Genomic DNA, 12233 nt, shown 5'->3' on the forward strand with positions numbered 1-12233 from the left:
CTAAGGTGGGATGCAGCATGGCCAATGTACCTAAAATGCACATTTTTGCATTTTGGGTGGAAACCCGCACAAATAGTGGGAGAATGTAAACTTCGCGCAGCCAGCCGACACCTGAATTGAACTTGGGTCCCTGATGCTGTGAAGTGCTAACCTTGAAATGGGAGACCTGGAGAAATTGGATTTTCTGCACTCGGAACTTCAGGGGAAAAAAGAAACGAGAGAAGCGAATAATCCAATCTCATTAGTTGTAGATTTAGGACTCGGTTGAGCGACATTCTAACAATACTAAGCACAATGTACGTTGTTAATCCTGGTGTGGTGGTGCCAGCGTTGTACTGGGGTGGGCACAGTAAGAAGTCTCACAACATCAGGTTATCTGATGAAGGAGCAACGCTTCACAAGCCTGTGATTACAAATAACCCTGCTGCACTTGAACCTGGCGAGACTTCTTACTACTCGTTATTTATTGTTACATGCCAGCAAACGAGGGAAAATAATGTCGGAATTAATTTAAATGGCAACCGTGACAAAGGCAAAAGAACAATAAAAAAAACATAAAATTCAGGAATGATAAAATCAAAGAAATAAAATCCGTAATAATATTGCACAACAATATTTCAGCAATATCATGGTACAGTTTTCGAAAGTACATGTGTCTGCAGAGAACGAAAAATCCACTAGCTGGCTCTACAGGACCTTCTTTGATCAAAAATACATGAAACTAGTTCACCGCTGTGAGATAATTCTTCGACTTCGGATTTCACTGTGAACAACAGTATATGTAGATCAAACAGATGTAGAAGAATTGTCAATGTTACAGCACTTACAGAGTGAACTCCATACATCATTGTATTTCATGATCCAATGACTGAAGGTATTCTGAGGAATATTTGCTCAATGTTTCTAACTAACGTCGTTAATCAGAAAGTGGGACGGAGGAAGTGAGAGCGTGTGTGCGTGTGAGAGAGAGGATGGAGGTGGGGTAGAATGTGGTGAGGGTGGAGGGCGGACAAAGGAGAAAATTAATCTCTCTTCTCATGCTGGAAAGATCAGCCACGATCTTACTGAATGACAGAACATGCTTGAGGGGCCACATGACCTACTCTTGCTCCGATTTCGTATGTTCTTATGAAAGATTTTTTTTATTATTGATGACAAACTCAAAATATGGAGGAAATAACGGGACTAGCAAATCTCTTCACGCCAATATAAGGGTCAGTTTGACAATTCTTTCTGGCATTGGTCCACAGCGCCCTGGGCCCGCTCTGTGAATAATGTTTCAAAGAGCACAACAGCAGCTACACTGGAAATTAACTTCCATAGTTTGTGAATTGTTTTCAGGTGTTCAGAATCCATATAGGACGCTCCATCAGTTAATAATTTTATTTCGCTTGGAGAGGAATAGTTGAAACGCGTATTGTGTTCAGTTGTTTCCACGGCGCCCAATATTGTTTGTTGTTTTTAAATTCCTCTTGTTTATTTTGATCCAGGATTCCCATGATTGAGTTTGTGAGCATCCATCACCTCACAAGATTTCCAGAATTCAGTCTCCAGCTTGCTCCAAGGTTATTTTCCCCCCACAAGACAGTCGGAAGCGTTCAGGAAAAGCCATCTGAATAGATACTTGGGTGAAACGAAAAGGTAAAACGCTGGAAAATCTCAGCAGGTCTGGCAGCATCTGAATGGAGAGAAAAGAGCTGACGTTTCGAGTCCAGATGACCCTCTGTCAAAGCTAACAGATATAGAAAGTGAGAGATCTTTATACTGCAGCGGGAGGGAATGAAAAATGAATCATAATCATAAAAATCGGAGAAAAGGACAGCTGATAGTTGTCCACAGAGAAAGTGTGCTTCCCTTTTGATGTTAAATGTTCCCATTTTTGATTTCCAGCTTGGAGGAGAGGTGAAAAATTGTCATGGTTAATCGACGTAACCTACAAATAATTGGGCACTAAGGGGGGATGCAGCATGGCCAATGTACTTAAAATGCACATTTTTGCATTTTGGGCGGAAACCCGCACAAATAGGGGGAGAATCGTTTTCTCAAATAATTCAGGGGGTTGGACTGGAAAGTTTCAGGAAGTTTGCAGCACAGAATCAGGCCATTCGGCCCAACTGCTCTACTTTTTCCTTTTTGTTTTTCTGTTTTGTTTTATTGCTCCACATCAGGCTCCTCCCTTCTTTTATGTTCTATACCCAGTAACATCGCCTTCAGTTCCCTTTTCATTCATCAAAACATCAGACTTCCCCGTAAAAATATCGATCGGCCCAGAGCCTTTGAGTTGTAGTTTTTCCATTCAGGGGAGACCATTCAAGCAGTGAATATTAAATATTGACTTGTACCCTTCCACTGGAGATAGACACAATGATGCATTTACATAGAAACATAGAAACATAGAACAGTGCAGCACAGTACAGGCCCTTCGGCCCTCAATGCTGTGCCGAACTGTGTCTAATCCTAAGATCAAGCTATCCCACTCCCTATCATTCTGGTGTCCTCCATGTGTCTATCCAACAACCGCTTGAAAGTTCCTAAAGTTTCCGACTCCACTATCACAGCATGCAGTGCATTCCACACCCCAACCACTCTCTGAGTAAAGAAACTACCTTGGACATCCCTCCTATTGATGATCTGGAGGAGAGAACTGAGAGTATGGTGTCGAAATTTGTTGATGACACTAAGATTGGTGGAATGGCAAATTGTGCGGAGGGTGTGGAGAGTCTACAGAAGGATCGAGATAAGCTGGGCGAATGGGCCAGGAAATGGCAAATGGACTTTAATGTTAGCAAGTGCGAGGTGGTCCACTTTGGTAGGAATAATGGTAGGAAGGATGATTACTTACGTGGCGAAAAACTGCAGCAGGCGACGGTGCAGAGGGACCTCGGGGTCCTTGTGCATGCGTCGCAAAAACCCAGCTTGCAGGTGCAGCAGGTGGTCAGGAAGGTGAATGGGATGCTGGCCTTCATAGCGAGGGGGATTGAATATAAAAGTAGGGAGGTCTTGCTGGGGCTGTATAGGGCATTGGTGAGGCCGCAGCTGGAGTACTGTGTGCAGTTTTGGGCGCCGTACTTACGCAAGGATATTTTGGCCTTGGAGGGAGTGCAGAGAAGGTTTACTAGGCTGATGCCGGAGTTGCGGGGGTTGAGCTATGAGGAGAGGCTGAATAAACTAGGCTTGTACTCGTTAGAGTTTAGAAGAATGAGGGGAGATCTCATTGAGACGTATAAGATGATGAATGGGATGGATAGGATAGAGGTGGAGAGACTCTTCCCGTTCAGAAAGGGCAGTAGGACCAGGGAGCACAGCCTCAAGATAAAGGCGGGGGGGCGGTTTAGAACGGAGTTGAGGAGGAACTTCTTCACTCAAAGGGTGGTGAATCTCTGGAATTCTCTGCCCGTTGAAGTGGTGGAGGCTGCCTCGCTAAATATTTTTAAGACGCGGGTTGATGGGTTTTTGATAAGAGAAGGGATTAAGGATTATGGGGAGAGGGCGGGAATGTGGAACTGAGCCACGACAGATCAGCCATGATCTTATTGAATGGCGGGGCAGGCTCGAAGGGCTAGATGGCCTACTCCTGCTCCTATTTCTTATGTTCTTATATCTCCCACCATGAACCTTACAGTTTTGCTCCCTAGTAGCAGCTACATCCACCTGAGGAAATATACTCTGCACGTCCACTGTATCTAACCCCGTCATTATCTTATAAACCTCTATTAAGTCGCCTCTCATCCTCCTCTGCTCTAAAGACAAAAGCCTCAGCTGCCTCAACCTTTCCTCAAAAGACCTACCCTCCAAACCAGGCAGCATCCTGGTAAATCTCCTCTGCACTCTCTCCAATGCTTCCATATCCTTCTTGTAGCGTGGTGACCAGAGCTGCACAAAATATTCCAAATGTGATCTGATGTCGTTGCAGCATAATCCCACAGTCTTAAACTCAAACTCCCTATAAATAACCGGGAAAACATTATAGGTCTTCTTCACGGTTCTATGCACTTGAGTGTTAACCTTGAGAGATCTGTGGATATGAACCCCAAGATCTTCCGGTTCCTCCACATTCCTCAGAACCCTGCCTACATTTTGACCCTACATTTATTGCTTCAATCTCTCAGCTCACCTGTTTCCTTGTGAATAGATGTTCTTAGAGGAGTCGGCAGATCCTGATGGCTCACCACGCACTCAAACACAGCCGCACTCAGCCAGGCTTGTGTGGAGATGTTTAATTTGCTGATCACGCTGTCAAGATCTGCCTCAGACTTTTCGGCAAAAATTATAACAAGGAACTATGTTTAAATATACACAGAACATAACATACAGGCAGGGTTCGGCTGGATTTCTGAAGGGACTAAGGAAAAAAATGAGCGCCGAAGAAAAGTAAATCCAGCGAAAAAGAGACATGTGTCCAATTATAATGAAATATTATTTGATAATGTCTGGATGAGAAAATGGACAAATCCTTAAATCACTGAAAGGTAAAGTTGCACAATAATTAGCTGGTAATCGACTTGTTCACTAGCCGAAAGGTAAATATGAATGCAAGTATTAAATTCGCTATCCTTCGGCCAGATTTCCCTGTGAATGTTACTGACAGAGATATTAATGCCATTGCTTTGCCATTTGTTCCCTTTCCATGGAAACAGGGAAATAAATGTTCCTCAGATATGTCCTCAAACCTGCTGCACTGTCTTGTGATTAAAGCGATGCAACACCACCATCTGCTGGCCGACAACAGCGACTGCAGGCGCTGGTGATTGTGAGCCTGCGAACCGGTTGCTGAAATATGAATATTGAACGATATTGTCCGAGATTGGAGTTTGTAGAAGGATCTCGGCCGGCGTATTCGCCCTTTTTTATAACAGGCACCGCAGATAAAACGTGTTCTTCATTTCCCATTGGGAGATAATGCCTGGAGATTGAAGTTGGGATTATTTGAGACTTCAGATTGTACATTCGATGTAGTTATCAGACGGTAATCACATTCAGAATCTTAGTGGGTAAACATTGCTGCCCTCTGCAATTCGTTTGTCAGACATTTTCACGGTTTAGTCTGAAAAAGACACAAAGAATTAGACATTTACAGGGATGGACACACACACACAAACACACACACAGATCTCGGGGGCCATGCATATACAGGCACACACAGGTTCTGAAGCACTCAAAGATAGAGGGGCACACACACACACACACACACACACACACACGGGTATTGGGGCCTACAGAGATACAGGGGGGCCTACACAGATTCAGGGACACATATAGGTGCAGGGGCACATATGGATGCAGATACACCAAGATTCAGGCGCAGACATACCGAGATACTAGTAACTCCAAACATACAAGAGTAAATACAGAATCAGGGGCATACGAACAGTGAAACTGGGGCATACACAGATACAAGGGCGCACACAGAATCAGAGGCATATACAATCTCTCAGCTTGTGCACTGCCAAACTCTCTCTCGTAGTTCCAGACTTTTCAATGAGTTCACTTCTCATTATTCCAAACCTCAGAGAGAACAGCGTCATCGCATTACATCCCTTTCCGAGCACAACTCTCCTAATGAAACTTGGTCACACAGACAGCGAGAGTTTAGAGGGAAATAAGAGCAAACCAGGGAAATGAGATATAGACACAGGGAGACTGAGTGAAAAAGACCGAGGTGGATACAGAGAAGCAAGGACAGACAGATATAGACAGAAAATGGATTAGTCATCCATATCACATGAATGAATAACAATGTACATGAAACCAGGGGTCGGAATCCACAAGCAGCGTGCCCTCTGGAATCATTGATTTGGGATGAAGGGAACGTCCATGAGCACATTCAACTTTTGAAAGCATCTTGAATGAGTTGTGTTGTTGGATTTCCTGCATTGTCAGGTTCTCAAACCAACCTGGGAGTGAACTCATTCTGCTGTGTGCACGGTAAAGAAATGAACAAGACTTGGCCATGAATAACAATGGGGCTTACCTGGGATTTGAACGCGGCGAGCTATCGCACCCGAAGCGAGAATCATACCACTAGAGCAACAAGCCACTAGTACAAACGTAGGGCAAATACAGCTAGTTACATTGTCATTTTAATCTGATCAGACAGCTGCAGTGAAATTTGGAAGCGCTGGAAAAAAATACTGAGGAAGCCAGACAGCAAGTGTGCACGGGGAAAGGATTCACTTCTTACACCTCCATAACCTTTCATTATAATGGTTAAAGGTTGGAAAGGTAGGAAGTTTTAAACACGTGAAATCCAGGAGCCAGGCAACATAACAACAGGAAGGGCTCTGATAGCGAGCAATTCAGGAGAGATAAAAGCGAGTCCTGTGGGTCCCATGGCCTGAGCGTGAGGAAAGCAGAATATCATACAATGTTTATACCACAGAATGAGACCATTCACAAGGTCATTGAAACAGTCCCGTGTGCTGTGGGTAATAAGGAACCGGTGGGTGAAGTGTACAGTGATTATACAGGAGCCGCAGTGATGAGGGAATCTGCATTTGCAAATTAAAGCAAGGGCCTGCCGAGATATGAACTCGGATCGCTGGAATCAAAATCCAAAGTGCTCACCATTACACAACGGAACCCATTACATGGCCACGGCTTGAAAATCGTCGGTAAATATTTGTACCATGTCAACAGCAGGGAGAAATTTCAGTCCCGTTGCACAGTTCATATTTATAAAGCCGTTGCTGGTTCCTCCTGTAAAGATAAGTAGGCTACCTTCCACTGCATTAAATTTCACTGTAAGTGACCACATTCAAATAGTAATGTTTGTATCGAACTGACAGAAACCTTGCTGCAGTAAATCTACTGAACAACATCAGCTTGTCAGAGCTCTGCTTTCTTCACAGTCCTTGTGTCACTTGCCAGAATTTTCCCTTTCCGTTTCCGATTCCAGCATCCGCAGTAATTTGCTTTTATTACTGAGAACAATTGATTGAGATTATTCGAAGGAATATGAGAATGATGCATTAAAAAAGGGTAGAAATAATTGCTCCCTTAGATATTTGCCAGACGAAAGCTTTTAAATGTTGATGTTGGGGATAAGTTGTACAATCAGATTGAAAGTTACGGTTATCTTCCTGAACTCAGTGACATGGGCTCTCAGTCTAACCATCGGAACCTGCAGCAACACAGCCTAGTTGAACATTGCAGATAGGTAGATTAGCTTTAGGATGGTTGGGTTTGTTTCTGTAGTATAGTGGCTATCACATTCGCCTCACACACGAAACATTCCCCAGTTCAAAACCAGACAGAAACATTCATTAAACTTTCTCATGTCGTGTAAGGGAAAAGTTGCTTGATTTCAGTTTATTGCTCAACATTATCTGAACCTCGATGTTAAAGACATGTTATCATTGCTCTGACTTCACCCTCAAATATTTTCTGTGAAATAAGAAAAGTTTTTTTTTGACTCACTGACAGGGAAGTTCGATTTTGACGCCGAGCAGATGTTCACATCTAGTTCAGTCTACAACAGAATTTACTGGGTTTATAGGCGCAGACTGATATGTTTAATCACCATCTGAAATATCTGACAGCAGCGTGTGCTCAAAAAAATAGACACAAGTGATCCTGTGAGTGAACTAGAGGAAATGGTGCACATTTCACAGAAAAATCTTTGTTTTAAGATCGCTTTCCACCACTTAGAAACAGGAAGAGACCCTCAGACAGGTGAGGGAATCGAGACTCAGTGTGGATCTAGCTGGACTTTGCCGTAAGGGGCCGGAATTTATGCGCCTGAGTGTCTCACACCCATAACAAAAACGGCTCAAGGATCACTAGCAGATACACATCTTTTTTTTAAAAAAAAATCTCTTCCATTTCGATTTAGTTGACTTCTTTAAAAAACTATGTTCAATCTTGAATTGTGATCTGTATTACCCGGTGACTCGATTCATTCTGTTGGTCAGTTATGTTTGCAATTCAGTGATGTTCATGTTCAGAAATATTCAATTCAGAACGAAGAAATGTGTGTTAAATAATACATTGATATTAAATATTGAAACAGATACTGAGTACAATTGAAATGATGCACTAACGAACGGACAGAAATCATTGTTCTCTTAAATATTTGGGAGACGAAAGCTTCCCGTATGCCAGCCGGCCGAAATAGCTCAGTCGGGAGAGCGTTAGACTGAAGATCTAAAGGTCCCTGGTTCAATCCCTGGTTTCGGCAGGATCCCTTTGGTGGTTTTCTGTGCTATCTGCTAATTACCACTGCATTTTGTCTCGCACTGTCTTCAAACATCAATTCACACAAACTACAACAGACCAAATACCCAGCGCAATTTCCCCCCGGCCAGATGTTGTTATATTTCCTCTTTGTTGGATTTCATTTTTTAAAAACCTTCCTCTATTCCTCAACATTCCCAATTTTAATGAAAGGTGATGGAGGTGAAGGTTTATCTTTGTTTCCTGATGCAGACATGCCATGTAACGTCCTGAGTTTTTCCAACCTCATCACATTTCAGTGCAGATGTCTGGTCCGCTTTTACATGGCAGTGAAAATACATTTAGTTGACCTGCTGTTTCATCGAAAACAATGTATATTTGCATTACCTCTTTTGATTCCTCCGGAAGGAGGCCATTCGGATCATCGAGTCCTCACCCACGACAATCCCACCCACGCCCTATTCCCCGTAAACCCACATATTTACCCTTCTAATCCCTCTGACACTAGGACCAATTTAGCATGGCCAATCAAACTAAAACACGCATCTTTGAAAGGGAAACTGGAACACCTGGAGGAAACCAACGGAGGCACGGGGAGAACGTGCAAACTCCGCACAGACGGTGACCCGAGGACCTGAGTCCCTGGCGCTGTGAGGCATCAGTGCTAATCACTGTGCTACCGTGCTGCCCTTTCTACTGCATTCAATGTTACTGCAGTTCACTCCATTCAAAGTTTTAGCATCAATCTGTGATAAACCATCCTGTGGTGATTCTGCTCAATAACATTAAATTATCACCGTTAATGGACCATCCAACGTTGGACACCATTGATTTTAAATTTGCTGCTTTTCTGGGTGAACTCCAGCTCTCCATTCCTCCCGCAATGTCACCGCTCAAACTGAGTCTTTCTCCTTCCCACATTGTTAAACTCACAGTTACTGGTTTCTGAGTGAAAACTGCCTCCACTTCACTGGGGGTGGGAGACTTTACTATTTCATTCAATTAGAAGTTTTCTTGTCACTGAAGCAGAGATTTGGACCGAGATCTGTAGATATTTGTGTCAGTAGAAACAATAAAATTTCCCCCATTAACAGCCAGATTTTAACCCGTATCAGCATTTTGTACCATCAGCACTTTCTAGCCTATCGCTCTCTTATTTTCTTTTTGGTTCTTTACATGTGACTTTTCCAATTCAGACGCAAACAAGGAAGTCTCCCCAACATTGATTCTGACAGTTGCAGACCTGAAAGTAACACAGGATTGTTATACAGCAATAAATTTACATTCCCTGACCAGGAATCGAACCCAGGCCGTGGTGGTGAGAGCGCCAAATCCAAACCACTACACCACCAGGGAAGCTGACGAAACTGTTTTAAAAATGTTCATTTATCCATGAATCACCTGCTTTTTATTGTATTTCGGACTTTTTATTCACCAAATGCAAGTTTATCCTTCACATTGTATCCTTCACAAAGACCTTGTCTTTGTCAAAACTGAGTATGTCATGTCTCTATTTAGATGAGAAAACACCACGCTGGTTAGTAATATACTGTATACACTCTCTCAGAAATGACTGAACTGGACCCAGTCTGCACTCATGTGACTACAGGTGCTATATCGATATCTGTGCATTCGGCTCTGTCCCTGTATTACTGCACAAAAACTCGTCACTCATTTTTATTACAACAGATCATATTAGTTGGATTGACCATGCAAAAATTGCCCGTTATTTTCCCTTTGAATATGTGGATTAGCCATGGTAAATGCGTGGGACTAATGGGGATAGGGCAGAGGGGAGGACCTGGGTGGGATGCAGACTCGGTGGGCCAAGATAACCTTTCTTCTGAACTGTAGGAATTCTATGGTTCTATGTCTAAGAAATATCATAGACATTTGCGTGCTTATTTATTTTAAATAATCTATTTTCTAATAACCCTCTTTGGAGAAATGATCTCTTTTAGCAATTCCCCTTCAGTTTTCCCAGTGATAACCTTTAGCCCATCTCTGCCTTCCACGAATGCATGAAAACACCAAACAGTTCATGTGTTTCAACTGAAGAACATTTAAGATGTAAGTATTTATTGACAACCATTCTGTTGTGTGTTCTTGCAAACAAAATGATTTCAGCCTCACTATTTTGTTCCCGGCGTTGACTTATCTGTCTTTAGAGATCTGTTGAAAAACGGATAGGCTGACAATGTGTGACAGCAATATTCACAACGGTTTCAACTCTCTTCAGTTCAGCAACACATTGTTAATCAATGTTCCTTTTTTTTGCCAAAGTGCATGAACCAAAATGTTTGCCTTCATTCGGATTTTTTGACATGCGTAAAAAGGACAATACCATGTAATTTACAAGAAAAGATGAAGTCATCTTGTTTGTTCAGAGACTGGGATTCATGTCCCTCAGCACACGGTTTAATTGTTCCAATGGGGACATTAGAAGATTTATAAATAGGAAATTTCACACTGTGTGCAATGTTGTTTAACTGGGAGTGGTCTCTAGTACAGCCAGCGATCATTGAATTTCAGAGCCATCTTCTGGATTATACCACTTGAGCTTCGTACTCTTTGGGTATTTTACGACATCCAAAGGATTTACTACCCGTTCCTTGCTGTAGTTGGTGTCACTGGTAAGTCATATTTCTCTGTGTTCACTGTCCTTGTCTATGTTACCCAGTTATTGATATCATTCTGTGTAACCTTCATGGTTTGTTGCTGTGAATGCACTGGAAACATTTCTCGTTGCCACACAGCTATCCTCACACTACCTGACATTCACTTTCAATCTTTCCACTGTACGGCCATCGTTATGTAACATGATTTCCAGTGTTATGATTCACAGCCAATTCCAAATCAGCTGATTCAACATCTTCAACTGCACAGTCTTCAGCACAATCAAAGCAGAGTCATCCAGACCAGAAATATTTGCTCCAAACCTCCTGGCACCATTGTGACCCCCATATACAAATCTGAAGAAGGCAGCAAATTGGAGACTTTATTAACTGGTGAATGTGGTTTCTTGCTACATCATTGCGGGGCTTTTCTGCTGTGAACTTGGTCTCGAGCAGAATAAGTGAACTCAGTCTATTCTGAGGTGGATTTAATAAAAATGTTTCAGCTGTTACCAAGGATCCTGAGAGATTGCTTCTCTTGTGCTCAGTCTAAAATACAAGTAAATTGTGTTTCTCTTCCTTACAGTGAATGTATTGACGATTCTTATCCTGTCGCGAGGAAAGTGTGGTCTTTCCAAAAGTGTGATACGTTACCTCATTTCCATGTCAGCAGCGGATCTACTGGTCATTATCATCGATCTCATATTGAGGCAAATTCCGATTAAGTTTGATTTTGTAATCATTTACCACATTAAAATATGTAATATCCATGCTGTGCTGCTTTATGCAGTCACTGATTGCCCTGTCTGGTTCACTGCCTCTTTCACCTTTGATCGATTTGTGGCTATTACTTGTCAGAAGCTGAAAATAAAATACTGCACTGAGAAAACTGCAACAGTAGTTCTCGGAACTGTGAGTGTGCTATTCAGTGTAAAGAACATTTTCTGGTATTTCATGTATGGTGATAGATATGCGATTCGGAATACTCCCCATTTTTGTTATGTAGGCTCTGATGCCCTCTATTCTGCAGCATGGGGAGCAGTTGAAAATCTGCATTATATTTTAACACCGTTCATTCCTTTTTTGTTGATTCTGTTGCTGAATGCTTTCACCATTAAACACATTCTAGGGTCGATGAGAACAAAACCTCTCGCTGAGTTCAGCGCTAAACTCACCGCCTTCCAGTGATCTGGAGGCAGTTTTCATTCACAACGGTGAGACGAACAACGTAGAAAGGAGAGAGAGAGTCAGTTTCAGCCTTGACACTTCTGGGGGAACGGAGATCTGGAATTCACCCAGGATTGAGTCAAAGTTTAAAAAGAAAGACGCTCAACATGGGGCTCGAACCCACGACCCTGAGATTAAGAGTCTCATGCTCTACCGACTGAGCTAGCCGGCCACATGCACTGTGGGGCTTTCCGTAACCTAAAATGCGTGGAGAGAATA

At 42.6% G+C, this 12233-nt stretch overlaps 2 non-coding genes across 2 annotated transcripts; one reads left to right on the plus strand and one right to left on the minus strand.

The window, feature by feature from the left end:
• Positions 1–8103: 8103 nt before the first annotated feature.
• Positions 8104–8176, plus strand: trnaf-gaa (transfer RNA phenylalanine (anticodon GAA)). The gene has a single exon. It is a non-coding gene; the product is annotated as a tRNA-Phe (tRNA).
• Positions 8177–12113: 3937 nt separating this feature from the next.
• trnak-cuu (transfer RNA lysine (anticodon CUU)) lies at positions 12114–12185 on the minus strand. Its single transcript has one exon. It is a non-coding gene; the product is annotated as a tRNA-Lys (tRNA).
• Positions 12186–12233: the final 48 nt, after the last annotated feature.

This window comes from Carcharhinus amblyrhynchos, unplaced genomic scaffold (genome assembly GCF_965287045.1).
Source record: "Carcharhinus amblyrhynchos unplaced genomic scaffold, sCarAmb.v2.hapA scaffold_38, whole genome shotgun sequence".
Lineage (NCBI taxonomy): Eukaryota > Metazoa > Chordata > Chondrichthyes > Carcharhiniformes > Carcharhinidae > Carcharhinus > Carcharhinus amblyrhynchos.